The following is a 12653-nucleotide window of genomic DNA, read 5'->3' as shown; positions in this document are numbered from 1 at the left end:
TCAAATCCTTCATCAAGATATAATCAATGGATTCATTCTGGTGAACAAACCATCAACACAATTGCCAGATGGCATCTGAAAGCCCATCTCAGGTAATGTTCCGATCTGCCAACAACATTTCTCAGACAACATTCAAAAACAACTTCCAACATCTCTTCCGATCAAGGTAAGTGCAAATTTTTAGGGCATCTAAAATATTCAATCATCTTCCACCTTCAGATTTCAGACAATCTCTTCAGGTTTAAGAAGATTGAATAGGGGCAACTATTATACCCCAAAATTTGCCTGCATCTTTTTTCAAGAAAACTTCAATCTAAAAATTAAGAGTTTCATATAATCTTGGATTTTCACATCCTGATTTATGAATACTTGATTTTTAGAATCTTTTCTTATACAGTATTTTGGCTCGCTGTTGAATTTATTCTTACGCAAACGCCAAGTACTGTTTATTGCTTCACACACGTTATTTATTTGATATTTGTTTACAGATAAATAGTACTGACGCAATTGGTACAGAATTAAATCTTTTGCAGGCGCAGAGTCCGGGATTCAGACTGTACTGGTAAACAAGTAAATTATTACTAATTTTTGTTTCCCACTAACTCTTGTACTATATTCCATTATTTTCAAAATCTCTTTTCAAATCTCTTTTTCAAAAATCAAATCTTAACTTTATTCCATACATCTCTCTTTTTCCCAACACTACCATACACTTTCTTTCAAATCTTACTTCCACTCAAATTTTCCTTTTTTGTACGGAATCACTTCATTCCCCAACGTCTCTATCCCTCTTTTCATTCTATAAATAACTCTCATTTTTTCCATAAAATCACACATCAAATTCTAAATCATTTCTCAAATTTCTACTTCATATTCATTCTCTCTTCCTCCCCGGCAAAATGGCGAAGCGGATGGAAACGTGTTTTCTTATGGTCATCACCATTGCTACGGTGATCATGTCCTTCTTCTGTCTGCATAGTCCTGAAAAATGTGGACCTGCGATGGTTACACTCCCGATCATCTATTTTCTGTTGGTCATAGCATGGGTTATTAATCGTCATTCTTAAAGTTTGCCATATCTCTTATTTTCTTAAATGTACCGTTTACTCGTCGTACTGTTCATTATAGTATGTAATGTTTGTACTGTCAGTATTAAATGTTGTACTATTTGTCATATTGTTGCTTAATTATTCAGATAATATTTTGTGTGTTTTCTGCCAGTCAAATATTTATGTTTCTGTGCATTAAATGATTTTTAGGGTTATTATCGGTAATTTTGCTCGCGTACAGTAAATAATAATTATTTATTATGTCTGTGTTTTTTAACAAGTCATGTAAATAAACTTTCATCTTTCACATAAAACAAAAACAACAAAAAGAAAATTAACTTTGACTGTTGATTTTTCACTCTAACTGTTACATGCCTGAACAGTCAGTTGGCAGTCAAACCGCTGACAGTGCAATTTTCCGTGTTTTGAACCATCAATCAAATCAAACTTTTGCATTTCAAAATTCCAAGATTTTTGTCCTAGAAGTCTTCTGAATATCACATGATTAGCAGAGACTCAGCACTGCACAAAAATCAGGTACGCTTAACTGTCTCCTACACAAACAGTCCCTGATTAGGGTTTCTTGTTTTTCAGGAGAAACAAGTTTTTGAGACCTCAAATGGATTTCATGGACCTCCATATATCTCAAAGTACCATCATACAAATTTTCAGATTTCAATTCACTCAGACGCACCATCAGCAGCTCAAACAGTCAACAGACGACCCGTTTGACCAAAAAGTCAACAGACAGTCAAAAATGAATTTTTTTGTCAACATCCATATTTTGTCAAAGGGTTCATCATTTGATCATTGGATGATCATAATTCATCAAGGAAAGATCAAAAATCAACAAAACCCTAAGATTCAAAATTCTGGTTTTCTCCTAAAAAGTCAACTGAACTTTGACTGGTCATAACTCTCTCATCCTTCATCCAAAAAATTCAAACCAAAGCTCATTTTGAAGTAAATTCAATTATCTTTCAAATGCAATTGGTCCCATGGTCATTAGGTTCACCATTTGAAAAATATGAACCAAGACATTACAGGTCATTTTCAAAGTCAACAAAAAGACACTTTTTTCAAAAGGATACACAAGGAGCATAAAAAATCATTTTGACATGAGACCAAAAACATTGGTTAGAGGACTCTTTGAGGTTTCCAAAAAGTGCAAGATCTCCTTCATATGACAAAAATTGAGGGATTTACACCTTGTTGAAGTTGGCTAAATTTTGGGAAAATGCATAAAACCAACATTGCTCAAAAATGTATTTTTTCCAAATGGGGCCAAGTTTTCATAGTTCAAACATGTTTACCATGATATAATGGGCCTCCCACGACCAAGACAAAGCCCACATCATTTTTATTCATTTTTGGTTTAATTTTATCCCATTTAAAATTAAATTGAAAATGGAAAATGGAAGGATAATGCATAGCTTAATTTCTAAGCATGACTCATCAAGGAATCAATCAAACTCTGCCCCAAGCCAAAGTACAGCAGAAGGAGGGTTGAAAGTCAAGCCATGGTAGCTTAAATGCAAAGCCATAAGTGTTGAAAAAGTCATGAATTCAACAAAAGCACTTAATGCTTTTTAGCTTAGTTCTTAAGCACTTCAATGCCTATATAAGAGCTATAACACTTCAGTAACAAAGGAGACACGAATTGAGAACCATTATATGCTTGTAAACACACTTGTATCAATTTGAAATTTTGAAGGAAATTTAAAATTCGAATTTTAATTTCCAGCTTGTTTTAACACAAACTAAGTACTCAAACACATTCCCTGACCCTCACTAAACGTAACCAGATCAATTGCAAGCCTTGAAACTCACTGAATCAAGCACTACAGGTCACGATTTGTTCAAATAAAAATCAACTCGTATCTCATAATACATGCATGTTTAACAAGATGTAGACATATATTTGAGTTTAGTTTGATGTCCTGATCGTTTCTGGACATTTAATTAAGGTTTGGTTGAGTATTCACGAAGTTACCATTTTAGGGTTCATGATCTCAAAATTAGGGCTTTTTGAATTAGGCAAAATTGCAGGTTCTAAGTGGTACCATTGAATTCGTATGGACTAGACGAATCGAACCATGACCTCGCGCCAAATTTCTTTTATGTCTAACCCCTATTCGTTATTTTCCAGGTTTAAGGTTCACCTATTACAGCGCCTTTCTTAAGAAAACGCTGTTAAAAGAGGTGGCGAGAGGTTGAAGACGAAGACGTGGCCTCTCCCTATTGGTCAGAACGTGCGCGCGTGTTTTTTAAATTAATTTGTGATCCGGTGCTTTGCAGGTGTCACTTTTGCCATGTGTCTCAATATCTGAGCCATCTGATTTCATTAACTCTCAATCCAACGCATCAAAACAGTCATCCTTACCATGGACTTTATTTAATTTCCACATCTGATTACTATCTTTTTATTTTCTATTTTATTTTAATTTCTTTGTTAAATTAATTAAAATAAGTTTTAAAAATCCAAAAAATACACAAAAAATATTTTTAAGCTTCTAAAATAATATTTTATTTTTTGATATAAAAATATTTTATTTTTCTTCATAATTTAAATATTTTTTATAATTAATTAGATAATATGCATATATTTATCTTTTAATTATTTTCAACCAATCAAAAATCATAAAAAAATTGTTCTTTATATTAAATATTGTTTATATATCATAGGCTAATTTTGTACATATTTAGAATAATTTTCTCTTTAAGTTTTAATTATTTGTGTAATTATTTATATAATTATGTATTAATTAACTTAATCAATTTCAAATCAATTTCAAAAATCCCAAAAAAATTAGTTTTATTTTAAAATTAATTAACAAGCATTTTGAACATATTTTGAACTTAATTTTTAGGTTTGAAATTTATTTTCATCTTTTTTCCTCATTTTAATTTAATTAATCATGCATTAATTATAATCAAAATCAATCATAAAAAAACCAAAAACATTTCTTTTATTTTCTTGCAATTTAAATTCCTAGATAAATGTATAGGTTGTCAAATTCATGTAAATAGTGTAGTTTACATTTCCTGCACAATCGATGTAATAGCGTAGATTTACTTTCCGCATTTTACATTTCCGCATTTTAAATTCCAGCATATATAAACTGCGTACATGCCAAAGATAAAATTGAATCGTTAGACCACTAACTTCAAAGATAAAATATTTGAATCCAAACACAATCACACTTGCACCTCTTAGGGTAATCCCTTTCTCATTCTTTTTAAAATCAAAAATCAAATTCTATTATTTCAAACGCAAAATCGAACTTTTGTTTATATCCGGTGAAAGGATAGATTTTTAAAGGAAATAGGATAAAGACCTTATAACTCAGGGTAGACCTCCTAATTTGCTTGCTCAAATCAAAACAAACAAATCTCTCATATATCATTGTTTTTCAAAATAAAACTTTCAAAAAGACAATACTTTGTATATATCCAAACAAGGATCATTACGAAGTTAACGCTCTTTTTTCCAAAGCATCTTTTGAAAGATAAAAACACTTTGTATACATCAGCACAAGGATCATTACAAATTCAATTTACAAAGGTATTTGAAACCACATACGAGCATTTAAAAGCAATTGAAAACAAGTGAGCTAAGCAAATTAAAGAGCCCATGGATAACCATGGATACAAAGGGTGCTAACATCTTCCCTTTGTATAACCTACCCCCTTACCCAGAATTTCTTAAAGGTCTTTTTTCTGTTTCTTTTATAAACCTTTCCTTAATTGGATAAAATAAAAGGTCGGTGGCGACTCTCTGATTTTTAAGCACAAAAGCAGAAACAAAAAAAGAGTCAATTCGCGTATCTCTCCGCGAGAGGTATGGCAAAAAACCGAGCGCGCGACAGAACTGGCGACTCTGCTGGGGACACTTTCTAAAAACAAAATGTTTTCAAAAGGGGTTACCTTTAGAGAATAGATCATTCCGATGTTTTCAATTGTTTGACTTGATTGCTCTATTTTTCAAAAGGTTGTTTGGGTATTTTGCTTGTGTGAAAGATTCTAACCCGAATCTCGAGATACCTTAAGTATGTGACAATAGACCAAGGAAACTGTACGGCATGTACCGATACGGTTGATCTGGTAGTCACCGTTAGTGCGATACTTTGGTTTATACTGATGTCCCTTGAAAACGATCAAGGAGTATATTAGGCTTCCGAAATGTCATTAAACACTAATTTGTCTTAGAACCTTTTAGTTGAACTTGACTTGTGGCCTATTAAGTGGCTAGCTTTGAAGTTGATCGAAGTTAGTTATCCTCGAGGAATATTTTGATCGGCCGTCCGAGCGCTGTATTGAGATGTTACCTCCAAGGATCATAGAACCCGAATACTATTCTAGGACAGGTTTTAACCATCTCAACTTCAGTGGGGAGGGTATCACCTGTCAGCTTCATGCAAGCCTTTAAACCTAAGGCTATTGTTTGATTTGTTTTTGTGTGCCACATGTTTGACATCATAACATCATAAGCATCATAAGCATATCATTTTCTCACTAATCATTTCAAGGATCAAAGAGTTTACCTTTGTTATTGCAGGTAATGGCTCCCGCCACCAGAGATTACATCCGAATCAACATCTCAACGGTGCCATCTGAACTGAAAAACTTAGTATCAGAATTCCCCAGGAATGTTCAAATCACCGAAAAGCACGGTCACCTACTCCATTTGGTTACCTCAAAATTTGAAGAAGACATGATACGAGTCCTGTTCCAGTTCTTTGATCCCGAACATCATTGCTTCACCTTTTCTGATTACCAGTTAGTACCCACTTTGGAAGAGTTCTCTGAACTAATTGGATTGCCTGTTCGAAATCAATTACCTTTCACTGGTTTAGAAAGGATTCCAAAACCTGAAACCATTGCTGCTGCTTTACATTTACGAAGGTCAGAAATCGAGTCCAATTGGGAAACAAAGAGTGGAGTTAAGGGTTTGCTTGCTAAGTTCTTAATGGAAAAGGCTCGATTACTACTAGAAAACAAAAGTTACCCAGCTTTTGAGGAGGTTGTGGCTCTTTTTATCTATGGATTGGTTTTATTCCCTAATCCCGACCAGTTCATAAGTGTACACATTATCAATCTTTTCCTAACCCGTAACCCGGTACCAACATTGCTGGGAGACATTCTACATTCTCTACACACTCGTACCATGAAGAAACGAGGAACTCTCATGTGCTGTATACCACTACTGGCTAGGTGGTTTACATTTCATCTTCCCCGATCAGTGTTGAGAAATGAACAAAGAATGCAATGGTCTCGCAGGATTATGTCTTTGTCTCATTCAGATATCCGGTGGAACAACTTCTTTCAAAGAGACATTACTATCATTGATCATTGTGGAGAGTACCCTAATGTGCCACTACTTGGCATCAAAGGGGGCATCACTTACAATCCCTCTTTAGCTTTACGCCAATTCGGATATGCACGGAGCAACGGTCCTCATGACATGATTATCCGTGGCATTGTGTTTGATTATGAGGATGATTCCCACAGACATCGACGAAGGTTCATACATGCGTGGGGAAGTGTCTATAGAATAGAAAGCAAAACTTTGGGACAATGGAATTCTATTCCTATGGAACCTTACCTCAGATGGGTTCGGGCTCATGCTCAGAAACTCATCATGCCATATCCCGCTATTCTACCTGTGACTATTGAGCCAGAAGTCGAAGGAGACGAACCTCAAGTTATTCTACATCCGGATATGCCAACTGACCTAGAAGAGTTGCAAAAATCTTGGGTTCAACTAAAAGAGGAAAGAGATACCTTCAAAGCACACTGTCAAGACTATGAAAGAAGATTATTGGAGCTCACCGGACAACTCCAAGAAGAGCAGCAGATCAACACATTCCTGGGTGCAAAGAGAAAGCGTCCATGGGAGACCTGAAGGATCCTTCATTTTCTTTATTTATTTCTGTTTTGTAAGCCCGAATGAGGCAAAAAAGAAAAATAAAAAAGAAGAAAAAATAATAATAAATTGTTTGACTAACAAATGTTTGTTTTTCTTTTGTCTTAACAAATCTAAACTCTAAGATCCTTGAAAACATTGCATATACATTTCATTCATTGCATATACATTTCATTCATTGCATATACATTGCATTCATACACATTGCATAACAGGTTCACATGACGGATTTCTCATCTCCTCGCTGTTTATTACAGTCAGAAGAGATGGAATCTGAAACAAGCATCAAGAATCTCGAAGCACATAACGCCCAAGTTCAAGTGGCAATCCTGGAACTGGCAAAGGGGCAACAAGAACTGAAAGCCCTGATGATCAAGAAGAAAAAGAAGCCCAAAGGATCTGTAGGCTTGAGCCAACTGAAAAGAAAGATCAAAATCCCAGCCAAAAAGTTCAAAAAGCCACCGATCCCTGAAATAGTCGGTGATGGTGAACAAGGAGACAATCACAGCAACCAGGGTTCTGCCAAACCCTCTCTCTCTTCTAATGAAGAAGATTATCATTCTGGAGACGAACAGGATGATGACAAGTACCAGCAGTTGGAAGAACGCATGAAAGCTATGGAGATACAAAAAATACCTGGCTTAGATTTCAATGATCTGGGACTCATCTCAGATGTTGTTATCCCTCCAAAGTTCAAAGTTCCTGTCTTTGTGAAATATGATGGAGTTTCTTGCCCAAAACTACATCTGAGGTCCTATGTAAGGAAGATACAACCTCACACAACTGATAACAAATTGTGGATTCACTTCTTCCAAGAAAGTCTGTCGGGTACACAACTCGAATGGTACTACCAGCTGGAAAGTACCAAAGTTCATACTTGGGAAGATTTAGCTGCTGCTTTTTACAAACAGTATCAATACAATGCTGATCTTGCACCAACCCGTACTCAATTAAGGGGCATGTCCATGGCACCAAAAGAAAGTTTCAAAGGATATGCACAAAAGTGGAGAGATATGGCTGGAAGGGTTCAACCACCCTTATCTGATCGCGAGCTGGTCGACATGTTCATGGGCACTTTAACTGGCCCTTTCTATAGTCATTTGCTGGGAAGCTCATCATCAGGTTTCACTGACCTGATATTGACTGGGGAACGTGTCGAAAGCGGCATTCAAAATGGAAAAATTCAAACGGGCTCTTCCTCTGGTACTACAAAAAGGCCCATCAGTGGGAGAAATGAGGTCAACACAATGCACAGTCTGAAAGGTCGCAAAAGTGAGCAGCACCAATCTGTGGGGGCAGTTCTGATCTCCGCATCTGCACCTCAAAAAGATCAACAGCCAAAATATACGCGTCGACCAGATGCGCCAAGAAGAAATTTCACCAGAATCAATATGCCAATCTCGCAGGCATTGCAGCATTTGCTAAAAGCAGATCTGATCACATTAAAAGATCCTCCAAAGAATGTCAACACTTCCTCTCCGAGTTATCGCCCCGATGCAACGTGTGCGTATCACTTAAACTGTCCAGGACATGACGCAGATCACTGTTGGGCCCTGAAAAATAAAATACAAGACATGATAGATGCTGGGGAAATTGAGTTCGATCCTCCAGAAACTCCAAATGTCATCACGACACCCATACCGAAGCATGACAAAACTGTCAACGCTATCCTAGACACTGTTTACATCTATGATGTGACCGAATTGTCAACTCCGCTCCTTGAAGTCAAAGGAAAGCTAATCCGAGCTGGTTACTTTCCAGGTTGTGACCCTGATTGCTTTTATTGCACATGCCTGCCCAATGGTTGTGAAAATCTGAGAATGGGAATTCAAAAATGGATGGATCGCCGTATCATTATGTTTGAGAGGCTCCCTTCTATGGACGTTCTATGCGAAGTCTTTGCAAACGGGATGAGAATAGAGGATGTCTCAGTGATCTCCAGCTTACCATTCAAAATCGCTGCCAAGGCTCCTTTCAAAATTTCTGCTACACTCAAAGTGGCATCAATAATCATTGCTAGTCCAACTCCATTTCCATACTCCTCAGATAAAGCTGTCCCGTGGGGTTATGACACTAATGTTTATGTCCATGGAGTTAAGCAGGGTACCTCGACTGAAGAGGCCACGAAGTTAACTGCTCCAACTGTGGATAATATTGTGGGTACCAGCAAGATCACGAGAAGTGGAAGGATCTTTTCACCAGAAATTTCTCCAAATGTTGCTACTGGTCCAGTCCAGGTCCCAGTTCCTAATCAAGATATCGACGCTCGAGGCAAAAAGCCACAAGTTGAGCCAGTTCAAATACCGGCGGAGGTCACTGTTGAAGATCCATCGAAGCAAGAAATGGAGGAAATACTGAAAATCATCTGCAAGAGTGATTACAATATTGTCGAACAACTGGGGCACACTGCTTCAAAAATCTCAATGCTGTCTCTGTTAAAGTATTCAGAAGCTCATGCCAAAGCTCTGATGAAGTTCCTGAAAGCTGCGCATGTGCCTCAAGAGATTTCAGTCGATCAATTTGAAAATTGTGTCGCCAATTTAACAGTGACCAATGGCCTCGACTTCTCTGATGTTGATCTAACCCCTGCTGGAAAGAATCACAATAAAGCCCTACATATCTCCATTGAATGTAATGGCACCACTCTATCTCATGTGCTGGTAGATAACGGTTCTTCTTTGAACGTGTTACCAAAAACAGTACTGGAAAAGCTTGACTTCGAAGGAGTTGTGTTACAACCAAGCGATGTTGTGGTAAGAGCCTTCGACGGGTCAACAAGAACAGTGTACGGAAAGGTGAATCTCCCAATCAGAGTGGGCTCTCGGGTCTTTGATTCTACCTTTTACGTAATGGAAATTCACCCAGCATATTCCTGTTTACTAGGACGCCCTTGGATACATGGGGCAAATGCTGTAACTTCTACCCTGCATCAGAAGTTGAAATATCCAGTAAAAGGAAAGATTGTCACAGTTTATGGCGAAGAGGAATATGTGGTTAGTCACCTGAGCAATTCCAAATATGTCGAGTTGGATGACGAATTCATCGAAACTCCCTGCCAATCTTTTGAGGTAGTCTCTCCAGATATCTCTACTACCAAGCATATTTCTGCTACTCCAACTACAACTATGGCTTCTCTCAAAGATGCCAAAGCTGTGATCGAAAAAGGTGATTGCACAGTATGGGGACAGCTCCTCGATATACCTTACAAATCCGACAAGCTAGGTCTGGGCTATGATAGTGAAAATCAAAAGAATGATCAAAGTCCTTGTTCTGGAGGATTAATGTCACATTTCATCAGCCAAGGAGTAAACACCATTGAAGACGATAGAGTGTTCTTGAACCATATCATTCAGCCATATCCAGATGAAATTCCACCCATTTCCATGGGAATGTGGGATACTTTGGGAGATCCAAGCGGTGGATATAATTATCAATATACCGCACCTCAGAATTCTTTTATTGCTATGGAAGATATTACCCCAACTGGATGGGGTGATCAATTTGAAAATGACAAAAGTCCCAGCACTCAGCAATATCAAAATCCACCTAAAGAAGTTTGGGATACGCTAGGAGAGCCAAGTGGCAAATATGACTTTATGGTGAAATATTCCGCTCCTCCGAGCTCACAAATCGCCATGGAAGACATTATCCCAACTGGATGGGATGAACATTATGATGACAATTTTACTCCTGAAAACACCAGGGAAACACCAAATAACGAGGGTTACTTTCTGTCACAGTACACTTCTCAGCAGACTGCACAAGTCTCCCTCAAAGACATCATCCCGACTGGATGGGACGGCCTTATCGAGTATCTCGCTCAGCCAACAGAGGTACCTCAACCTGGATCCTCATATCCAACAAATCATCCTACTTATCCTGAAAGATCACCGACTCATTTCCCCACCAATGAAATCAATGCTGTGGGAGATGAAGAAGACAACTGCAACTGGAACAGCTGGATACTCCCTGCTCACAACAATGGATTGAACAACTGGAAAACTGAGGATGTGATCTCCTTCGATTAGGAGTAAATGCAATTTCCTGTTTTCTTTGTGTATATTGTGCAAAGATAAAAATGGTTCCTGTACTATCGAACCATGAGCTTGAAAGTCGTGTGCCTTGCCCGAAGCACACTGGTCCTTTTATAAGGTTTATCATATCATGAGCATGTGCATTCAATAAAATCATGGGACATTTGCATATTCAAATTTTGTGATCCTTTTTCTTTCTTTTCTTTTCAAATAGCTATGTTTTCTTACACACACTCACATAAATAAAATGCAGATTCACATTCACGTTGGATCCAGTCGATAACGATTCTGCTATTGCCCGTCATGACTTTGAAAATCCGATCTACCAAACTGAGGACGAAAGTGAGGAAGATTGTGAAGTACCAAGAGAACTTGCAAGGCTGCTAGAACAAGAAGAGAAGGCTATACAACCTCATGAGGAACCAATTGAGGTTATCAACTTGGGCAGCAACGAAGAAAAGAAAGAAGTCAAAATAGGGGCTGATTTAGAACACAGTGTCAAGCAAAGACTGATTCAAATGTTGCAAGACTACGTCGAGATATTCGCCTGGTCCTATGAAGATATGCCAGGCCTTGACACGGACATTGTGGTTCATCGCCTGCCAATCAAAGAAGGTAGCATTCCAGTCAAGCAGAAACTACGAAGGAGTAGGCCTGATATGTCAAAAAAGATCAAAGACGAGGTTGAAAAGCAATTCAATGCCGGATTCCTGAAAGTTGTAAGTTATCCTCCTTGGATAGCTAACATCGTGCCCGTACCTAAAAAAGACGGGAAAGTCAGAATGTGTGTAGACTACAGAGATTTGAACCGAGAAAGCCCCAAAGATGATTTCCCTTTACCTCACATCGATGTACTGGTTGATAATACCGCACAATGCAAGGTATTCTCCTTTATGGACGGATTCTCAGGGTACAATCAAATCAAGATGGCACCCGAAGACATGGAAAAAACAACCTTCACAACACCCTGGGGAACCTTTTGTTACAAAGTAATGCCCTTTGGTTTAAAGAACGCAGGAGCAACCTATCAACGTGCAATGGTAGGTCTATTTCATGATATGATTCATCAGGAGATAGAGGTGTATGTCGATGATATGATTGCAAAGTCCAACACCGAAGAAGAACATCTGGGTCATTTACACAAGCTGTTTGACAAACTCAAGAAATACAAGTTGCAACTGAATCCAAATAAGTGTACCTTTGGAGTAAGATCCGGCAAACTCTTAGGTTTCATCGTCAGTAGTAAAGGTATTGAGGTTGATCCGGCCAAGGTCAAAGCCATTCAAGAAATGCCTATACCCCGTACCGAGAAACAAGTCAGAGGGTTCTTGGGACGTCTGAATTACATCGCCCGATTTATTGCCCACATGACTACTACTTGTGTGCCGATCTTCAAACTGTTGAAGAAAGATCAAGTGGAAAGGTGGAATGACAAATGCCAGTTAGCCTTTGACAAAATCAAAGAGTATCTCCAAAAACTGCCAATCTTGTTACCACCTGTGGAAGGAAGACCCCTAATAATGTACCTAACTGTGTTAGAAGATTCAATGGGGTGTGTACTGGGGCAACATGACGAGTCCGGCCGAAAGGAGCATGCAATCTACTATCTTAGCAAAAAGTTTACCGATTGTGAAACAAGATACT

This window comes from Vicia villosa, linkage group LG2, assembly GCF_029867415.1.
Source record: "Vicia villosa cultivar HV-30 ecotype Madison, WI linkage group LG2, Vvil1.0, whole genome shotgun sequence".
Lineage (NCBI taxonomy): Eukaryota > Viridiplantae > Streptophyta > Magnoliopsida > Fabales > Fabaceae > Vicia > Vicia villosa.
This window is presented reverse-complemented; position numbering follows the sequence as displayed.